The 7,720-nt window shown below is 32.8% G+C and overlaps 1 pseudogene; it reads left to right on the top strand.

The window, feature by feature from the left end:
* Positions 1 to 600: 600 nt before the first annotated feature.
* On the top strand, positions 601 to 7,286 carry LOC125818444 (receptor kinase-like protein Xa21; annotated as a pseudogene).
* The last annotated feature ends 434 nt before the right edge of the window (positions 7,287 to 7,720 follow it).

The following is a 7,720-nucleotide window of genomic DNA, read 5'->3' as shown; positions in this document are numbered from 1 at the left end:
GCTTCCAAGCTTGAGTTACTGTCGCTAGCACAAAACTTTCTGACAGGAACTATTCCTACTAATTTGGGGAATCTTCGTGAGCTGCGAGAACTGCTCCTACATACTAATCAACTTACCAATGAACCAAGAGAGAATGAGTTGCGATTCTTCAATTCTTTGGCCGACTATAGGATGTTGCGATATCTAGAAGTGGGTTTTAATCCGTTGAATGGCGTTCTGCCCAATTCTATTGGGAATCTTTCATCTACTATTGAAAACTTTCATATAGTAGATGCACACATCAACGGCCTCATCCCCACAAGTATAGGCAACCTGAGCGGTCTTACAGCTCTAATCTTTCAAAAAAACAACTTGACTGGGGGTATTCCTTCTGATGTTGGTAAGCTTATACAGCTCCAAGGGCTGTATTTAACTAACAATAAATTGCAGGGACATATTCCAGAGGCGGTATGCCATTTATCTAATTTGGTTCAATTAAATCTGCAAGTTAATGAGCTTTCTGGTTTAATTCCAGAATGCTTAGGAAATCTTAGCATGCTACAACTGCTCTATTTGGGTTCTAATAAATTTTCATCAAAACTTCCATTGAAACTTTGGAAAATGAGTGGTCTTCTCTATCTAGATGTGTCACAGAATTCAATAGAGGGAGAAGTTCCATCAGATATTGGAGGCCTGAAAGCCACTGTAGAACTATATCTTTACGGTAACCACTTTTCAGGCATGATACCAACCAGATTCGGGGAACTCCAAAACCTGCAGTATCTTGACCTGTCAAACAATTCATTTTTTGGCCAAATTCCATTATCCTTTGCCAACTTGATTAGCTTGGAATTCTTGAATTTGTCTTCAAATGCATTGTCAGGTACTATTCCTAAGTCATTGGAAAAACTCTCATACCTTAAAAGCATTAATGTTTCATTTAATGATTTAGAAGGTGAGATACCCGGTGGTGGTGTGTTTGCAAATTCCACTCCGCAATCATTTCTCGGGAACAAAGGTCTTTGCGGAATGCACATATTGGAGATTCCTGCTTGTGCTATCACTAATCCTGGAAAACAATCAAAGCTTAAGGAGGTTGTGCTAAAATTGTTATTCCAGTGGTTATTTCATCCTTTCTGATGTTCTTGTTGGTTTCAATTTGGATAATGAAATGACAGAAGAAAGGAAAGTCCAAAGATGTGGAGAAGGTTCTTGAGATCAAAACTCATCAATTGATTTCTTATCACGAGATTCAACGAGCAACAAATAATTTTGATGAATCCAATTTAATTGGTGTGGGAAGTTCTGGCTCTGTGTACAAAGGCACATTATCTGGTGGAAGTGTAGTGGCAATAAAGGTTCTAGACTTGGAAAATGAGAACGTATGCATGAGGTTTGATGCTGAATGCGAAGTGATGAGAAATGTTAGACATAGAAATCTTGTCCCTGTGATTACTACTTGTTCTAGTGACTATATTAGAGCCTTCGTTCTGCAATTTATGTCCAATGGAAGTCTTGAGAATTGGCTGTACAAAGAAGATCGCCACTTTAACCTTCATCAAAGAGTCGCTGTAATGCTTGATGCAGCTATGGCAATTGAATATCTACATCATGGCCATGTCACTCCAATAGTTCATTGCGACCTAAAGCCAGCCAACATTCTTTTGGATGAAGATATGGTGGCTCATGTTGGTGATTTTGGAATCTCTAAAAGTTTAGCCATAAGCAAGTCCGTGGCTTATACCGAGACATTGGGCACTCTTGGTTACATTGCACCAGGTATAAAAATCTACTCCCTTTGATTTTCTCTAATCATAATTAAGCCTCTCCAAATCCTAGAAGTAAAAAAAAAAGGCAAGTCTTTATTTATGCAGAATTATTGTTGTATCTCAATTGAATAACTTTTTTTTCAATCCTTTTCTAAGAGTATGGCTCGGAGGGAATAGTGTCCGCTAGTGGTGATGTTTATAGTTACAGCATCATGTTGATGGAAGTTTTGACCAAAAGAAGACCCACAGACGAAGAGATATGCAATGAAAATCTTGACTTGAGGAAATGGATAACACAATCATTTTCGGGGACTATGATGGACGCTGTGGATGCCAAGCTTTTTTCTGAGGAAGAACAAATCACTTCTAAAAGTTAAATCTGCATAGCCTCCATGATAGAATTGGCTTTAGAGTGCACAAAGGAAACGCCAGATTCAAGAATAACCATGAAGGAAGTAGTCCAGAGGCTTAACAAAATCAAGAAAACATTTTCGGAAACATAGAAGTTAGCATCTCTCCTGTGGTGTTCTTTCTGAGCTGCAAGTTAACATGTTGCTTTTTGTTTACCTGGTTTCTTGAATATAGTCGCTGTTCGTACTACCTGTAGACATGTACTGTTTGTACTCCAGAGTGTTGCATTTCCCTTCGTTTTGTGATTTCAGATTTGAGTAGTCTTTGATATGTTTTGAATGCTTGAATAAAATTAAGAAATATTACGAAAGTGTTTAGCTGCACTATTTTACTTTCTGTTTGCCTCTACTTCATATTTTTGATTCATTATCATATATATATATATATATATATATATTATTAAAAGTGGGAAGAATCCAAGTCAAAAGTTGAATTACCATTTTACCCCTACACTAAATAAAAAAGTTACAAAAATTAATTAATTAAATATTAAATAATAATATTATTATATTATTATACTAATGCTAATCATCATAACCTGCTTGTTTGTTTTCTCCGTTTTGGCCTTCTGATTTCCTTGGTAATTAAATTCTTTCTCCCATTACCTATAAATGCTTATTGCTATAATAATTATAATAAAGAAGGTTAATGAAGAGTTGCAGTGGTAATTAATTATGAGAGTGATAGATCATATTTGTGTAGCAAAGAAGTGCCGGTGGTCATATTTTTTGCAAAAATTCATGATTATTAAGCAAATTTTTTATTTCTCTCTAAATACATTAGTTGATCACTGATTACTCTCATTATATTTTTTTTTTTCAGGAGAGAAATCTATACAAATTCTAAAACTTCATACGGAGCTTGCAATGATGAAAATGGATGTTGAAAATCTTCATGGAGGTTGAAAGCTATCTATTCACAAAGTTGGCCTTTTAGCAAGCATAGTTAGTAACTAATACATTTTCATGTTTTGAGAAACTTCTCTTTTAATAATTAGTTTTTAGGCAATTGTCGGAGGAATTCAAAGCAACATTTTCACTGATTTACACACTTTGGGTAAGTGATGAGATGGAAACTCTCTTCTTCCTTTCTTTGTCATTTCACTTAATTATGTTATGTAATTTAATCATCCGGAAAAGTGTTACATTTGTCTTTCTTCCATTTAACTTTTTACCCCTTATTTTGTTAGAGCTTAATTTTTCATGTTTTAGATCATACCTAGCTACCATCTTCCTATCGAGAATCATTTTTTTTTATCATAATATTGTATATGTTCAATCAATCTATTTTTTGTATATGATAATCCTTCAATAATATCAGATAATGCTTAGGCCTTGTATTTTGTGCATTGAACAATTATTTTTCTTATGCGTGCAGAAGAACAATGCTATAAATGAAGGTTATAAGATGTTGAATATCGGAGGTGGAAGGTGATTAAGAGAGAAATTCAAAATGTAGTAGATTTTTGTGGATATATATATTTTCCCTTTGCCTTTATTAATTTTGTTAGTGATGTTTACATGCACTTCTCAAATTTGGAGCAAGAGTTCCTCGATATATCACCTATCATCAGATGATATTTTATCTTAATTAGTGTTACATACTTGTACAAAATTTATACAGTAGTAGAGGACAAACGTGCAACGCACGTTCTCAAAACTAGTGAAATAAAATATTATTTGCACCCTTCTTTCATTTAACACTTTAATTGTGAAATAAATTGGACACGTGATAAAAAAAATTGAAGATTGAAAACATGATTTAGTATTCATTCAAAAACATTGGTACTTAATATTTATAATAGAATGTTCAATGTAAATTTACGAGGAATACGAGAAAATGGGTAAGGTGAAAATGTTATAACTCGTATGAACTTGTAATGTTAATTGAAATTCAATAAATATGTTAACATAAATTTATGTTTAAGAAAGTATAATAAATGGTCTTACAAAGTGGCTTTTGAATTTTTATAGCATCTCTTTTTTTTCATGTTTGTTTTGATTTTTTTCAATATGATAATTCATATTTATTAATACGCCTTACAATTCTTCTACTGATTTGGATTAATAGCCTATATACCAAGTTAATGAAGCATTTATATTTTTTTCGTTGTCTTTTCTAAAATTTCTCAAATAGATTGATCATATTATTTTCGTTATAGTATTACTTTGTGTATTATGAGTTTTGAAAATTTTAAAAACTTCATAACTTAATTAAGGAATTTGAACATCGCTATAAGTACACCTACACTCAAAATGAAATGCAACATTTCATGAAACATCTTCAATTCATGAATCCAAAATATTAGAGTGATGAGTATGAGTAGAAAACTGGTTTTCATTTAATTATTTCTTGAGTGGCAAAGACTAAATATATAAATAACCTGGGTGGACAAATATATAGTGAAAGGTCTATCAAAAAGCTATTTTTATACATAATTTTTTTTTTATATTTGCTTAAAAACAAAATATAAATAAAGTTCAATTCGAATTTTCATGGTCAAATTGATATTCAAATAAAGTAAAAAATTTCAGAAAGAAGTTTAATTTATAATTTCTTATGACCAAACTGGCGGTGTAATTTTTTTTATTTCGCGTGAAGCGCGGATAAGTTCCCTAGTATATATATAAAAGAGAATCCTAGGCCCGCCTATGTGGCGCCACCACAAACCAGGATTCCCTTTTAATCTATTTATTTCCAAAACTAGCCTTCCCTTTCATGAAAAGTTGTGACTTTCATGAAAAATTGTGACTTTTACGAAAAGTTGTGACTTTTATGAAGAGTTGTAACATTTTTGAAAGGTTGCGACGTTTATGAAAGGTTGTGACCTTTCTGAAGGGTTGTGACTTTTCCTAAGAATTGTGACATTTCCGATAAGGCACAATATATATTTGTTCACACTACCCTTTGTTGTCTATAAATAGAGGGATTTCCTCTAATTTTAAAACAACAAAAATTCTAAACTTCTTCTTCTTCTCCTTCTTCTTTTTCTTCTTCTTCTTCTCCTTCTTCTTTTTCTTCTTCTTCACAATTAAATATTCGTGTAATTTGCTCTGTTGAGTGGATTACTGACACCATTGTTTTTTGTATCAATACGTTGGTGACTAAAATCATTCCATCCTAAGAGGATCTAATTCTTTAAACTTCATGTATTAGAGGGCAATAATTTTCCGAAGGGGACATTGTGCATTTAGTGATCCCAATTTTTTCCTTTCTATTTCATTCTACTTTTACATATCTTGGTATTTTTTTACAGTCACTAATTTATACTTATGATTATGCTTATGATATTAATTGTTGTTTTTGAGTACATGTTTTAAACTTTGTTGTTTATGTTTCTAAAAAGTTATTGTCTCCGGTTATATTGAACATATACATATGTAGTAGGTATATTTATTGTGCAGAAAATAAATATTCTACTCAGTTCCAAGAATTCATGTTTTGATATTCCATATAAAATTCTATAACTAAAAGTAGTATATATATATATATATATATAATAAGCTTACATATTATCTATTTTTACATAAATTTGAAGTTTCTCACTTATCAATTGAAAAAATTCATTATGCAAGTTCAAAAGTTATAATTGCTTTCATATTCAAGTGTAATTTCTTTTTTTAATCTGTTAACACATTTTTGAATTTTTTCCTGAGACATATATCACAATTGTATAATCTATGCAACTTAAATGTGTTCTTTTCCTTACGAAATGCCTTTGTATATATATTCTTATTTTCTTCTTTATTTTCCTTCTAATGTTGATTAAAGAACCAATGATTTATTATTTCCTGAATAATTCATTCATTAGAGGTTCTTGAGTTATGTGATAATGACAAATAATCATATTCATGTTGGAATATTGCTAATATTTTTTTAAGAACCTATTTTTTCCATTATTTTTAATGTATGGATATTAGTAAAAGATTATTTGCAAGTTCAATGCAATTATTATTTATGACTGCGCGAAGCGCGTGCAAATTACCTAGTATAATCGTAAAAGGAGAACCGGGTACGGTAGGTTCAGTAGGTTAAAGCTCAAAAGAGTCAAATAAATTTTCTTGGATTCTAATTCTTAATCAGTGTGAATTAGTAAATTCGACGAAAAAGAATTGTAATATTGATTGTATATCATATGAATTTTAACTACATTCATGTTAGGATTTTTTTAAAATGGTAAGCTTAGTAAATCCTTAGACACGGCCAAGCAGAGACGAACCCAGGATTTGAAGTTTACCACAAGTGTTAACTGTTATCAAAAAGGATGATTTTTAAAGGCAAAAAATTTCTTACCCCTTTGAAGGATTCGAACTCGGGACGTTCAAATTTAAGGTTTAGCGTTCGACCAATGCGCCAAGATCAACTTTGTTTATTAGGGTCCACATTTAAATATATTATCTTTTTATAAACTATCAATATATATATATATATATATACAAAAAAATTAAAAGTTGTCGGGTGCACGTGCACCCTCACGGTGTTAACTGTTATAAAAAAGGCTGATTGAATTTCAAAATGAAAGCAACAAGTCTGATGTAATCTCCTTTGATCATCCGATCCAAAGTGAGGCTATATAGTGAAAGATGATGAGGTCATGGCAGCTCTGCAATATGACGGGGTCACTATGATTGGGATATTTGCTTGGGTGGTGTTGGTAAGACAACACTGGCTGAGAAAATTAGACAAAAGGCGAAACAAGAAAGGCTGTTTGATGATGCATTCATGGTAATTGTCAATCAACAACCAGACTCAAAAAGAATTGAGGGTGAGATCGCAAGAGAAATCGGGCTGACATTAGCAGGGAATAAGTTATGGAGTCGTGAAGATCAGCTGCGTACAAGGTTAACGGATCAGAATAACCGCATCCTTATAATCTTGGATGATGTTCAGAAGACTCTTGATCTAAAGAGACTTGGAATTCCAAGTGGAAGCAACCGCAAACACCAGTGGAAAGTGGCATTCACAACACGTTTCCGATCTGTTTGTGCAGCAATGGGAGCTCCGAAGACATTGGAAGTTGGAGTGTTATCTGAAGAGAAAGCATGGATCCTTTTCTGGCAGAAAGTCGGTAGTTTTGTCGATGATCCATCTCTACTTGACATAGCAAAAGAGGTTGCCAAAGAATAAAAGGGGCTGCCACTTGCAATTATTTCAGTTTCAAGAGCACTAAAAATATCTTAAAACCAAGCAAGGCGGGAAGCAGCCGGGCTGCAGCAGGTTCGGGCGACGAAGAGGATGATGACGATAACTACCGATTAAGTTTTTGTATAAGATCATGCAAGGGTCAGCTTCAAACGAGCATATCTCTTAGAATATGAAAAAATATGTGTCCTTTTACCCATCAATTAAAGATATTTGTGTCTTATTTCTAACTCCACTAATCATTTGTAAATCTGAGTCTGAATTAAAATGTTACGATCGTTTTACCAGAGATGCTCTAGTCTGAAACTTTCAGTAGTACGACCCGTACTATGACCCATGGGAAACATCAGATAGTTTTAAAATCCACCCAATTAGCAACCACAAGTCAGACCACGACTCGTAGTATAAATGTATGATCC

This window comes from Solanum verrucosum, unplaced genomic scaffold (assembly GCF_900185275.1).
Source record: "Solanum verrucosum unplaced genomic scaffold, falcon-dt-bn FXZP01000233.1, whole genome shotgun sequence".
Classification (NCBI taxonomy): domain Eukaryota; kingdom Viridiplantae; phylum Streptophyta; class Magnoliopsida; order Solanales; family Solanaceae; genus Solanum; species Solanum verrucosum.
This window is presented reverse-complemented; position numbering and strand designations above follow the sequence as displayed.